Raw genomic sequence first — 12,385 nt, forward strand, 5'->3', positions numbered from 1 at the left:
TTCTTGAGACCCTTCCACTCCCCTGCACTGGGAGGAAGGACCAGAAGAGGAGCTCACTGTGGCAGGGCCATTTGGAGGGTCAAAGAGAAGTGTACTATGGGCTACGCTTCAGAGGAGGTGCCCAGGTTGACTGCCTCCACAGTCCTGGGCAGCCTAAGCACCTGTCTCTGTAGCTGCATAACTGCACAACGAGAAGACTGCATGGACTGGAATCTCCCACTAAACAGTCACAGCTCACAGTTCCTCCAGAATCCATTCACAGCTCACGAGTGTCCCATTGTGCAGAGTGAGAGCAGCTACTGTAGTTTGGTCACTACATGTTCTTAGTCAATGAAAAGAGCTGGCTTCTGCCACCCGCCAGCCTCTTGCATTTGCTGATGTTTTGGTGTCTTAGCTCAGCTTTCCATGCTAACTGGAACAGGGGGTGAAGGACCTGGAAGAGGTTTTCATACTGCTCCTGGAGGCAGACCCAGCATGCAAAAGCTCTGGGATGGTTCTGTCCTCACCTGGGCTGTGTGCGAAGAGTGACAATATACAGCGGACATTTACCATCTCCAAACGTACTATTTCACATTCTAAGCACCAAGAATACTGTAAATCATACAGAAAAGGTGAATTCTGTGGTGCTCTAAGTTCATTTTGTAGTAGCACCCCCTGTATATAATATATTGTAAGGGTGCGTGATTGGCTATACAAAGCAAGATGGCCAAAGATGGCTGCCATGATACTGGCATGTGATGATTTCGGTGGACAATATTGCAGCAGCCTGCGATTCCAAGCCAGAAGTGGATCTCACAACTTGATGTGCAGAGAAACTCGGTGCTTAATTTCACTAGAAGTGACATTTCAAGGACACGCAAACTCAGTGAGATGACACAGTTAAATAAATACCTAATTAGATAGATAAATCAAACATAGGAGGAAATTATTTCCAATTTTCCCCCAGGTTCAACTGGAATATGTTGTAAATAAAAAGCTCCACATGGTATTTATCTCATTCCAGGCCAAATTGTGGCTTTATACTCTGCTCTGGAGAAGGGGTGTGCCTCACACAGGCCGGTTTCTTCCCTGCTCTCTTTCTGCTCCGGGGTATTAAAATCTTCTAGTGCTGAGGAGTAGCAGATGCTTAATTCCACCCTGATGGTCAGTTTTCAGAAGGTGGAACCAAGGTCCTGAAGATGGGTTAACGTATGGGAGCACATGGGGATTGCATCTTCTTCTCTCCCTGGATTAAGGGAGAAACACTCCCTCCTCCTCCTCTGGTGTGGCTGGCCCTCCTCCATCTCGTTTCAGTATAAGACTGGCCTCACTCACCTGCTTAACAGGAGTAATGGGTGCTGTGGAGAGGCTTCTCCTAATGCCCCTGCTCCAAGAAAGCCATACTGGAGACAGGATGTCCCACTCAACATCCCTGTGCACAGTCCAGACTCTGATCTGGCCCTCAGTGTTCACTTCAGAAGATCACATTGCAGGAGGCTGAATTACACTCATGTTACTACCCAGTGAATGAGGCAGGGATTTGGGGATCACATCCTTCACTATGTCATTTCCTGAGTCGAGTGCTACACTTTGCAACCCTGCCATCCTTTAATGTAGTGTTTTAATATAATATGGATTGGCTCGGTATAAGCTACCTTTGAACTACAGTACTTTTTTTTTTAAACAAAGGAAAGCTAATATCAGAATATGGTGTTTTCTACCAATATTTAGCACCAGGAGGTCTGATGAAAAGGATAAAGGTGCTGTTCTGAAGTTTCAGATTTTATTCATCGTGGAAAGGTTTGCAGTCCCTGATCTAAGCTGGCAGCAGCTCCAAGACCTTTTCTGAGAGTGACATAGATGCAATCGCACCTCACTAGTAAGCTCCAAGAAAATATGATCCTGTTCTGACTCCTCTTAGCCTTGGGAAAGGAATGCTAATGGTCCTTTAGTTGCTGCTGCTGTTAAAAAGCCATTCTTCATGTGGTATATAAATCTATAGGGTGCTACCAAATAGGGATTTAGAACTTAATGAGATTTACAGTAGGATTGTAAGGTATTTGGGGCAGGACCCTCTCTCTATGATATGTTTGTACAATGCCTAACACAGTGGGGTCCAGGCCTCTAGGTACTACCACAATACTAACAACAATAATTGTGTTAACTCTTTTCCCCAGGATTTTATTGACCGTTGTTGAATTAGATATTTTCAAGAAGTTCTGCCTTTGGAAGGCTGGTTGGATGACTGAGTCTACCAAATGGTCAGGTCATATATTGCTCAGGTTGACACACGCTTTCAAATTTAAAAAGCAAAAGCAAACCTTGGGGCAAGAATTGTGAATAGGAGGCTACAGCTAACATGAGGGAAAAATTAGTGCAAACTTTCTTCTGATATTCTCCTAAATGAGAAGCAAGTTGATGTCAGAATCCATTCTTAATTCAAGCTTTTTTCCCTCCTGCCTGATGCACTGTGATTGCAGTTTAAAATGAAAATGATTGGATTATACATACTTCAGCACATCCATAAATCCCCTTTTACCTTTAAAGTGCAGATTAGATGCTAACCACAGACAGTAGGTCACTGGAAATACTGAAAAGGTTGCCTCCCCCACCCTCCATTCTGCAGTCTTTGTCAAAAACTCCGGTGTCATAACTTAAAAATAGATAAACAAAATTCATAGCATATGCAGAGATTTGAGAGTTCTACCTTGAACCTAAAATGCTAGGAAAGATTTCACACTGAGTTTATTTCTTAAAATTCATCTTGTCGAGTAAATCCCAGAGCCATATTACATCTCAGTTCCAAAGGCATTTAGGAAAAAGAATACTTCATTATTTTGAAAACAGAAGACTGGCTGTTTCCCCCTCTTTATTTCTTTGTGTCCAAACATTCATAACACCCTGTTTGGGGAGGAAAAATTCCCATCCAAGTTGTAAAACACACTTATAAGTAAATGGAAATATATGAACAGAGCTGTACTGAAAACAAAACCTCCAGGAACAAGATCTTAGTTTGCATGCTTCTCACTGTTGTATTTTGTCCAATTTGCATATTTTAAAGACAAGCCTTTTAAAAAAAAAATTCTGATATCAGCCTGAACTATTCTCAAGCTTTGAACTTTTCCATTCTTTCTCCTGATTATGGCCAAGTGACCCATATTTAAAAAGCATTTACAATAAAATTATAGCACTTTCTTTTGTGCTGCTAGCTTTCCCAGTGAAAAGCCGAAATGTTTTAAAATTGTCACTTTTTGACAGAGGTAATGGCTGTAATATATTTAGTCTCTTCCCTCTTGTTGTGTTTAGAATGGCTATGCTAATAAAGGGCACAGCTGTCGATACTTTATGGCCTGCTGGGGGGGAAAAGGGGAAGGAAGGCAAAAAACAGATTGACTGTGTGTCAACAAATGCAGCTGGGAAAGAAAAAAAGGAGCCCCTTGAAGGCCTCTGCAACTTAAAGTCCAAGATAAATGATGTTCCTATGTTTAAAAAAAAATGGAGGTTGGAATTCAATAAGGGGAGGCTGAAAAGAGAACTGCTTAAAACTAAAAGCCTTTCTCTGCTCCGAGACAGCCTACAAGAGAAATGAGCAAATCTGACTACAGAAGAGGGTGAGCGGCCAAGAGAAAAAACAAAAAGCCTATCCTGGAAAATATATTGCATCAATGAATGATCTGAAGTGCATTATCACCAGCAGGCAGAGAGAATACAGTTTAATGGAGACGCGATGGCAAACTTTTACACACTGTTGCGGTTTGGGGATAGGCTTGTGTATGGGGAAGAGGGGGTGTCAGCAGGCACTATAATTATTCATAACAAATAAATGAAAATTAGCCATTTGGAATAAAATACACATGTGGTGCCTGTTAAAGCTACTGATGGTGAGTCGGGCCTGCCTGCATTCAAGGCTTACTTTCTAATGTTCTGCTGTGTGTTTTGCCCTCACATGACCCACCTCTTATGGTTTTCACCCTCAGATCTGAAGTCAGCAGGTGATCACATATTTGCTGCAGTAGGCTACAGGGAGTGGGACATCCTCCTTGCAATCTGATTCTGCCTCTCTTCTCTCCCCCCCCCCCCCGCCCATCCTCTCACTCAAACCTACCTTCAGAAAAAAAGTTTTTTATTTTTAATGTTGAGTCCACATGTAGAACCTTTCCCCCTTCCTTTTATATAGGACCCCTGGTACGTGTGTTCTTAATGAAGGTGTTGTTTTTTCCTCGTTGTTGTTTGTAATTTGTCAAAATTAGTATTAATACTATTAACATTATAATAGAGCAATCTGAAAGGCAAGAAACAGATTCTGGGCCAGATCCCTGGTTGATGTAAATTAGCACAGCTCCATTGACTGGAATGGAGCTACACTGGCTGATTCACCTCAGTCTTGGTCTGCTCCTATTTCTTTCATGGGAAGCTGTCTTGTCGCTGGAAAGCAGGCACTTCTCCCCTTACATTGGCTTTCTTGGTGAGCCTGATGACCTGCTGCAGGAGAAAGTTTCATCTTCTAAGCACCTGTTTTCAGCCACCAACATCCTCCTGTAATTAAATGGGGCACAATGAACAAGCTTGGAAGGGTGCGTTGCTTTCCGGGGCTTTGTTTGACAGTGTTAGTGCAAGAAACAGCTGTTACACTATAGTCACTCACATTTCTTAAACGTAACAATTAAAATGGCGATACGACAGCATTTTTAATATGTGGTTCAAGGAGATGAGCTGTAGAATTAAGGCTGTGAAATTAAGATATTGCGTGTGGTCCAATATCCACTGAAGTCAATCGCTATCTTTTCACTGACACCAGTGACCTTAAGTGATGTAACCACGCGCAGTAAAACCTTATAACAGCTCTTGGGAAATACGCAGGGGATTTCATTGCAAGTGGTGGTGTGACCATATGTGAACAAAGTCTGGACATAATCTTGCTTTGCTGCATGGCATATTGACGTGACTTGCTGATAACAAGCTTGTACTCGCTCCCTGACGTTGAGGAGCACCTCTTCCTGTGCCTGGCTTGTGGAGCACAACAGTAAAGTGAGCTCAAAGAGCAGAAAGTAAGAGGAAAACAGTGATCCATCCATGAGCAACACTGCAGTCACACATACCAAGTGATACAGGATGTTCAACTGAGCTCCCATATGAGGAGAGATTAATAAGACTGGGACTTTTCATCTTGGAAAAGAGCCAGCTATAAAATCATAACTGGTGTGGAGAAAGTAAATAAGGAAGTGTTATTTACTCCTTCTCACAACACAAGAACTAGGGGTCACCAAATGAAATGAATAGACAGCAGGTTTAACATAAACAAAGGGAAGTATTTTTTCACACAACTCCTAGTCAACCTGATGAACTCTTTGCCAGAGGATGCTGTGAAGGCCAAGGCTATAACATGGTTCAAAAAGGATCTAGATAAATTCATGGAGGATAGGTCCATCAATGGCTAATAGCTAGGAGGGACAGGGATGCAAAACCATGCTCTGAAATGTACCTAGCCTCTGTTTGCCAGAAGCTGGGAGTGGACAATAGGACAGAGCACTCGATGATTACCCTGTTCTGTTCATTTTCCCTCTGAAGCACCTGCCATTGACCACTGTTGGAAGACCGGATAATGGGCAAGATGGACCATTGCTCTGACCCAGTGTGGTCATTCTTATGTAATGAGGCTTACAAATGTACAGGCGATACTAAAATTAAAGGCAGAACAATTAACATGGAATAATGTAACTGGAATTCAAAGGTTTAGGTGATGGGGTCCAACAGATGGCAAATGCAGTTAATCATAGAACAGTGTGTATGAGCCATGAAGCAGTCTAGCAGACATGTACTGAACCACCTTTTGGTCATTCTCAAACTTACCGGACTCAGTGTTTCCATTGCACCTGAGCTCTGCTTTGACAGAGTGGAAATGGGGATGAGCAAAGAGCTACTTAAAGTTGCCTGATCTGAAGCCACCTGTTCCAATGGGAGTTACAGCTGCACAAGTTAGAACTGCTGCGCCCCCTAAATCTCCTTATGCTGTGGGTTGAGGTGGCAGTGGGCTCAGGAGGAGGCTACCCCAGCAGACTGTTTCCCTCCAAAAGGGGAATTCTCTGAGGGCATATCAGGCTGCTTTAAGTCTGTTTTGTGCCACAAAGTGGCCTTAGCAGACTGGAGAATCTGGCCCCATTTCCAGATAAATTATCCTCATTTGGTGTTTTATTTCCTCTTCCCAGGTGTATGTATTTACATGTATTTCTATCGATTCTCACTTCACGTGTGAGCCTCCTTTACAATCTCTCCTGGCCCAGTTGCAGTTTGCGTCTGTCCCCCACTGTATTTGATATCTTTCCAGTTCTGATGCTGTCAGCAGATTTGTTCATACTTGAATTTACATCATCTTCTCGATCCACAGCACTCGGTTCTGAGGAGCTCAGAAATCAAGTTGGTCTTTGGGTGGAATCCTAGAGAGAGACAAAATATTCACGGTGCAACATCTTGACAATGTACTACCATATCTGCATCATCCAAGAATGCATGGATGAGAGTGCTAACACTGAACAGTTGCCCAGTATTTACGTTGTGCCACATTGTGACTATAGTTGATACATTAGCTCCTCACTCCCCTCATCCTCTCTTGACTGCTGAGACTGGAGACAGAAATTCTTTGTAGTTTCTTTTCTCCCCTGAGTGGGGTGATAGTGAGCAAACATACATCATCACTCCTTGTTGGGGGGTAAAAGTTGGAAACAAGTCACAAGTCCACCCAATTTAGACTTAATCAATTTCCCCCTTTATTTATACAATTTTGGACAGAATTATTATCACTTATAGTGTCAGGACATACATTTATGCCAGACAAATAACGACAGACAAGACAGAATTGGTAAATGGGCCAAAAAAGTTCTTTCATCTTCCATAAAAAAAGAAAACAAAAAAACAACAACAAGGAGTACTTGTGGCACCTTAGAGACTAACAAATTGATTTGAGCATAAGCTTTCATGGGCTAAAGCCCACTTCATCAGATGCATGCAGTGGAAAATACAGTAGGAAGATATAGATATACAGAGAACATGAAAAAATGGGGGTTGCCATACCAATTCTAATAAGAGTAATTGATTAAGGTGGGCTATTATCAGCAGGAGGAAAAAAAACTTTTGTAGTGATAATCAGGATGGCCCCATTTCAAACAGTTGACAAGAAGGTGTGAGTAACAGTAGGGAGAAATTAGCATGGGGAAATAGTTTTTAGTTTGTGTAATGACTCATCTTCCATGATACTCATTGCCTCCTCTGATCCCTTGGTCTGGTCCTTTGGTCCCATTCTTTAGTTTCTGGTCCAGTGTTTTTCAAGTTTGGAACCACGTTCACTTACATGTTTTATACATTTCTGCATTTCAGATTACTTAATCTTTATCCAATCATCTTTTAGCACATCAACCTTTTGGATTTTAGGTAACCCATACATTATGCATGTGCAAGCTTCATTTACCCCACTTCTGTATTTTTCCTATTTGTTTTGCAGCTTCTGGATCATGTTGTTTTGTGACACCCTGCCCTGGGTCTTCCCAGAAAAAGGGGAGTTTTTACTTATCCTTGCATGTTTGTGTATCTCTTACTTACATCTTCCAACACGTTACCTTTGTTCTGTCAGCAATGACATTTTAAGCAGATTAGTAATTCTATGTAAAAGAAGAATTGGCAAAGCCACAGTTACTCCAGCAAAGTCATAGCCTTAATGTTTCATTCACTATACATAATTACATATCATTAATAACACAGGCTATCAAAGCTCTTAATCTTACCATTAACAATTCTTCATTTTATATTTCAGTGTTATATAGTGTCATATTTTATTCTGGGCTACCCTTAATCTATTAGGAAGGGTAGGGGAGTTTTGGAAAACGTGATGATTCTTTAATTTTTCTTATCTTTTTTTAAGCATGGGTTTTTCATTCAAAGTTTGAGGGGGGGTTGTTTGTTTTTTGGGGAATCCATTACAAAAAAAACTGCATTAGAAATTTCCCTATGAATGCATTTTGTGGGGTGTCTCAATTTTAGGGCCTTCATATTTAGTTGCTTGGTACCCCAACACTCCTCATGCTGTCTTGCTTGTGTCAGACAGGCCATGGAGTACTCCTACAATTGATCTTTTGCTTGCCCTGTTTTAAGAGACAGGCTGAACAAGTGTTACTGCTCCATACCATTAATTCAGTTGTTGAACTGTGTCCACTACTGACCCCTGTGGTGTCCCATTTGGTACCGTTCCCCAGGCAAAAATCTTACCATTATAAATTACTCTCAGCTCCTGATGATACCAGCCAATCGGGAGTCCATGCTGTGCTTTGTTTTGTTTTCCCAGTATAGAAAACTGACCAGGTTTTTGGAAATGTAGGCCCATATTTTGGGATGCTTAAAGTTAGGCTCCTAAATCCATATCTAGACTTTAAATAAAAGTGAGCTAATTTTCATATATCCATATGCACAATATACAATCGCTATTTACATAACACTGTCAGTAACCAAACACCAACAGGCAACACACACTTATTTAGGGGGGTTTTGTTTTTTGTTTTGTTTTTTCAGAAATGCCGGTTACTAAAAGTACATAATTTAAATATAATCAGCATAATATTGTAAACTTAATTTTTAACAGCTTCACAAAGTATCAAAACTGACTAATGACAGTAGTCATTACTAATCCCATTTTTAGTGTAATTTCTGGTATTATTATGGAAGCTAAAGTATTTATTTCCATGTGTTCTAATGTACTTTTGTAAACATCTTTTCAGGTTTCCTGGAAGCGTGCTCTAGTAGTACAGATTGTATTATTACATTCATGGTGTCTGTAACAGGGCACGCTCAGTATTGCCAATCTCAGCAGATTAAAAATCAGTAGTCCTCCCCCTCCCGCAGTTCAGCCCCCCAGCCTCACCTCTGCTACTCCAGGGGCTCTTCACCCTCCTGCCCCTTCCCAGGCCAGATGTTGCAGAGGGAAGGAACAGAGGTGCTGTCCTGTCCCCCTTGCTCACAGGAAGGGAGGGGTAAAGCTATGCTGAGCTGTCAGGCTTTTTCTGTTCCCCCCACCCCTCCTGTGAAAATGGTTAGCAAAGGGGAGGGGAGTCCGCTGGCTTCTTGCAGGGCTGAATTGCAGGAGAGAGCTAAAGCTTCTAGCATCGTCCAAAGATGAGCTCCAGAGCCCTCAGCAATCCTATCACTCATTAAAAAAAAACCCACCAGAGCTGGCTCTTCTCAGGCAGGCTATGAGGCCAGCACACCTCTGTACTGATTTTTCTGCCCAGAATGGAGGCATTCTGGGGACTGTAGTTCCCAGCAAGTATGGGAACTGTAGGCCTGACAGCAAGGAATGCTGGGAAGTGGGCCAGGACTACAAGTAATCTCTCTTTCCTCCAAGTGAGGGTGACTGAGTGAAACCTGTGGTAGGGCTTCTAGCTAGGAGGGAGTTTTACATTTAGTTATTTTTTCCATTTTGTTTGTTAGTTTTTCCACTTTTTCTCTCACTGGAAAAGTGTGAAAAAGTTAATAAAAAAGTTAAACAAAATGTAACTTTGTCACCCTCTAATGTTTTGTTTTGTTTGTTTTTATTTGCTCCCTCCCCCCCCCCCCTTTTTCTGGGATTGGGGAAAACCAAAATGAAAATAGCTTCTAATCAAACAAGTTTAACTGCAGTTCTTTAAATCAAAATCAAAGAAATTCCTTAATTTTCAAATGGGGGGGAAGAAATCTTTCATTTAAATATGCTTTTGTTGTTGTGAAAAATAAAAAAACAAGAATTTCAACAAACCCTAGGAAACTGTTCATTTTGTGAGCCTTGGCTCTGCCTTGCCCCAAAGGTGAAGGTTTTAGACTTGAGTTGAAATGACCTTTTTTTTCATTTAATTTTATTTATTTATGGACTTTTATTACACCGCCAGTGATGGAGTTTGGCTTGGCCAATGAACTGAACTACTCACAGCAAGAGAGAAAGTAAAACAACAGCTACTCCAAGGACAGAAAGGTAAGTCACTGTGACAGCAGCCATTATCATGTAGCTATATTTTGATTTTAATGGAACATAACTCCTTTGCTTGTGAGTATGGCCCAGGTCTCCAAAAGAATTTAGGCTCCTGACTTCCATTGAAATCAGTGGGAATTAAGGGCTTTAAATACCTTTCAGGATCTGGGTCTATATGTCTCTCCCTGTGCAAATCACATGAATATTTTGTAATTGATGGTTGAAAAAACAAATGAGGCCCACTATCTGGGTTGGGAATGTGAAGCACAGGACAATTACAATTATCAACTCCATTCCCCTTCCTCACCGCAATCATTATATCTCCTTGGGTATCTTGCATTCCTTGAACCCACAATGTCTTTTCTCCCATGTCCACATTCCATGCCCCCTCCCCCTGGGGTCTCATCCATCTTCCTTCCTTTCTTCCTTCCTCCTTCTACACCCTCCCACCACTGCAGCTTCCCACTCTGCTCCATGTCTCTTCTCTTCTTGCCTCCTCGAGATACTCCACCATTTCCTAGACTCCAGCCTCAACACACACCCTCTTAGTCTGTTACTCCAATCCTCCAGCCAGTAGCACCTTTACCTCAGCCCAGCCAAGGGCATCAGAAGGGGGTTAGTTTGTGAATAGTTATACTAGAAGCATTATTCTTTATAAATGTAAAATCATCTCTTCCCTTGATAACCACCCTCATAAAAAATAAAGGATGGTAATATAATGTCAATCAGTATGGATTTATGGAAAAGAGATCTTGTCAAACAATCTTTCTCACTTTTTGATGGGACTACAAGCTTGGGTTGATAAAAGTAACAGATGTAGACTTCTGCAGGACATTTGACATAAAATACAATGTTCTAAAGAAAATTATCATAATAGAAAATCAATGCAGTATGTATTAAATTGACTAAAAACTGGCTAACTGATAGTTCTCAAAATTGTAATTGCAAATGAAGAATTATCCTTCAGTGGGTATGTTTCTAGGGGGATCCTGCAGGGATTAGTTCTTGGCCTAATGCTATTCAATATCTTTATCAATGGTCTGATAGAAAATATAGTCATTGCTGATAAAGTTTCCAGATAATAAAATTTGGTCAGGTGTAAATAAAGGTAAGGACAGGTCAGTTGTACAGAACAATCAGAATGTCTTGATAAGCCTGGTGCAATCAATCAATACGCAGGGTCATAGATCTAGGAAAAAAGGGTGTAGGCCAAATTTACTAGATAGGGGACTGTGTCTTTGAAATCTGTGACTCTAAAAATGATTTAGGGGTCATGGTGGGAAACAGCTGAACATGAGTTCCCAGTCTGATGATGTGGCTAAAAGGGATAATGTAATCCTTGGATCGGTTGGTTGTATAAACAAGGGAATATTTGATAGGAGTAAGGAAGTAGTTTTATCTCCATATAGCATTGGTGAGGCCACTGTTAGAATACTGTGTCCAGTTCTGCTATCCACACTTCAAAGACAAGGTTGAAAAATTGGAGTAGGTTCCGCAAAGTGCCATGAGAATGATTTGGGGACTGCCTTACATGTCTTTGATTGAGTTCCTTATGTCTCTCACTGAATCTAACTTACAAAAGAGAAGGTTGAGGCGACTTGGTGATGGTCTATCTCAGGGGTGGGCAAACTTTTTGGCCCAAGGGCCACATCGGGGTTACAAAATTCTATGCAGGGCCGGGTAGGGAAGGCTGTGCCTCCCCAAACAGCCTGGCCCCCACCCACTATCTGCCCCCTCCCACTTCCCGCCCCCTGACTGCCCCCCTCAGAACCCCTGACCCATCCAACCCCCCCTGCTTCTCGTCCCCTGACCGCCCCCTCCTGGGACCCCCCGCCTCTAACTGCCCCTCCGAGACCCACCCACTATCCAACTCCCCCTGTCCCCTGAGTGCCCCACCGACCTCTATCCACACCCCTGCCCCCTCACAGGCCCCCTGGGACCCCCCCCATCCAACCCCCCCCATCTCCTGACTGCCCTGATCCCTATCCACACCCCTGCCCCCTGACAGGCCCCCTGGAACCCCACCCCCTATTCAACCCCCCCGTTCCCCATCCCCTGACTGCCCTGACTCCTATCCATGCCCCTGCCCCCTGACAGGAGCCCCCGAGACTCCCACGCCTATCCAACCCCCCCCCCCGCTACTCCCCATCCCCTGACTGCTCCCCGGGACTCCCTGCCCCTTATCCAATCCCCCCACTCCCCGCCCCCTGACCATGCTGCTCAGAGCAGCAGGAGCTTGCAGCCCCGCCGAGCCAGTCCCGCTGCCCGGCAGGAGCGGCGGGCCAGAGCGCTGGTGGCGCGATGTGGGCATCACTGCGGGGGAGGGGCCGAGTGCTAGCCTCCCCGGCTGGGTGCTCAGGGGCTGGGCAGGACGGTCCCGCAGGCTGGATGTGGTCCGCGGGCCATAGTTTGCCCACCTCT

At 43.1% G+C, this 12,385-nt stretch overlaps 1 long non-coding RNA gene across 1 annotated transcript; it reads right to left on the reverse strand.

The window, feature by feature from the left end:
- Window positions 1–4,129: 4,129 nt before the first annotated feature.
- LOC311519546 lies at window positions 4,130–8,971 on the reverse strand. The gene is made up of 3 exons (XR_014711302.1): window positions 8,885–8,971; window positions 5,830–6,413; window positions 4,130–4,515 (listed from the first exon to the last, which is right to left on the reverse strand). It is a non-coding gene; the product is annotated as an uncharacterized lncRNA (long non-coding RNA).
- Window positions 8,972–12,385: the final 3,414 nt, after the last annotated feature.

Source organism: Lepidochelys olivacea (assembly GCF_965140295.1).
Source record: "Lepidochelys olivacea isolate rLepOli2 genome assembly, chromosome: 1".
Taxonomy (NCBI): domain Eukaryota; kingdom Metazoa; phylum Chordata; order Testudines; family Cheloniidae; genus Lepidochelys; species Lepidochelys olivacea.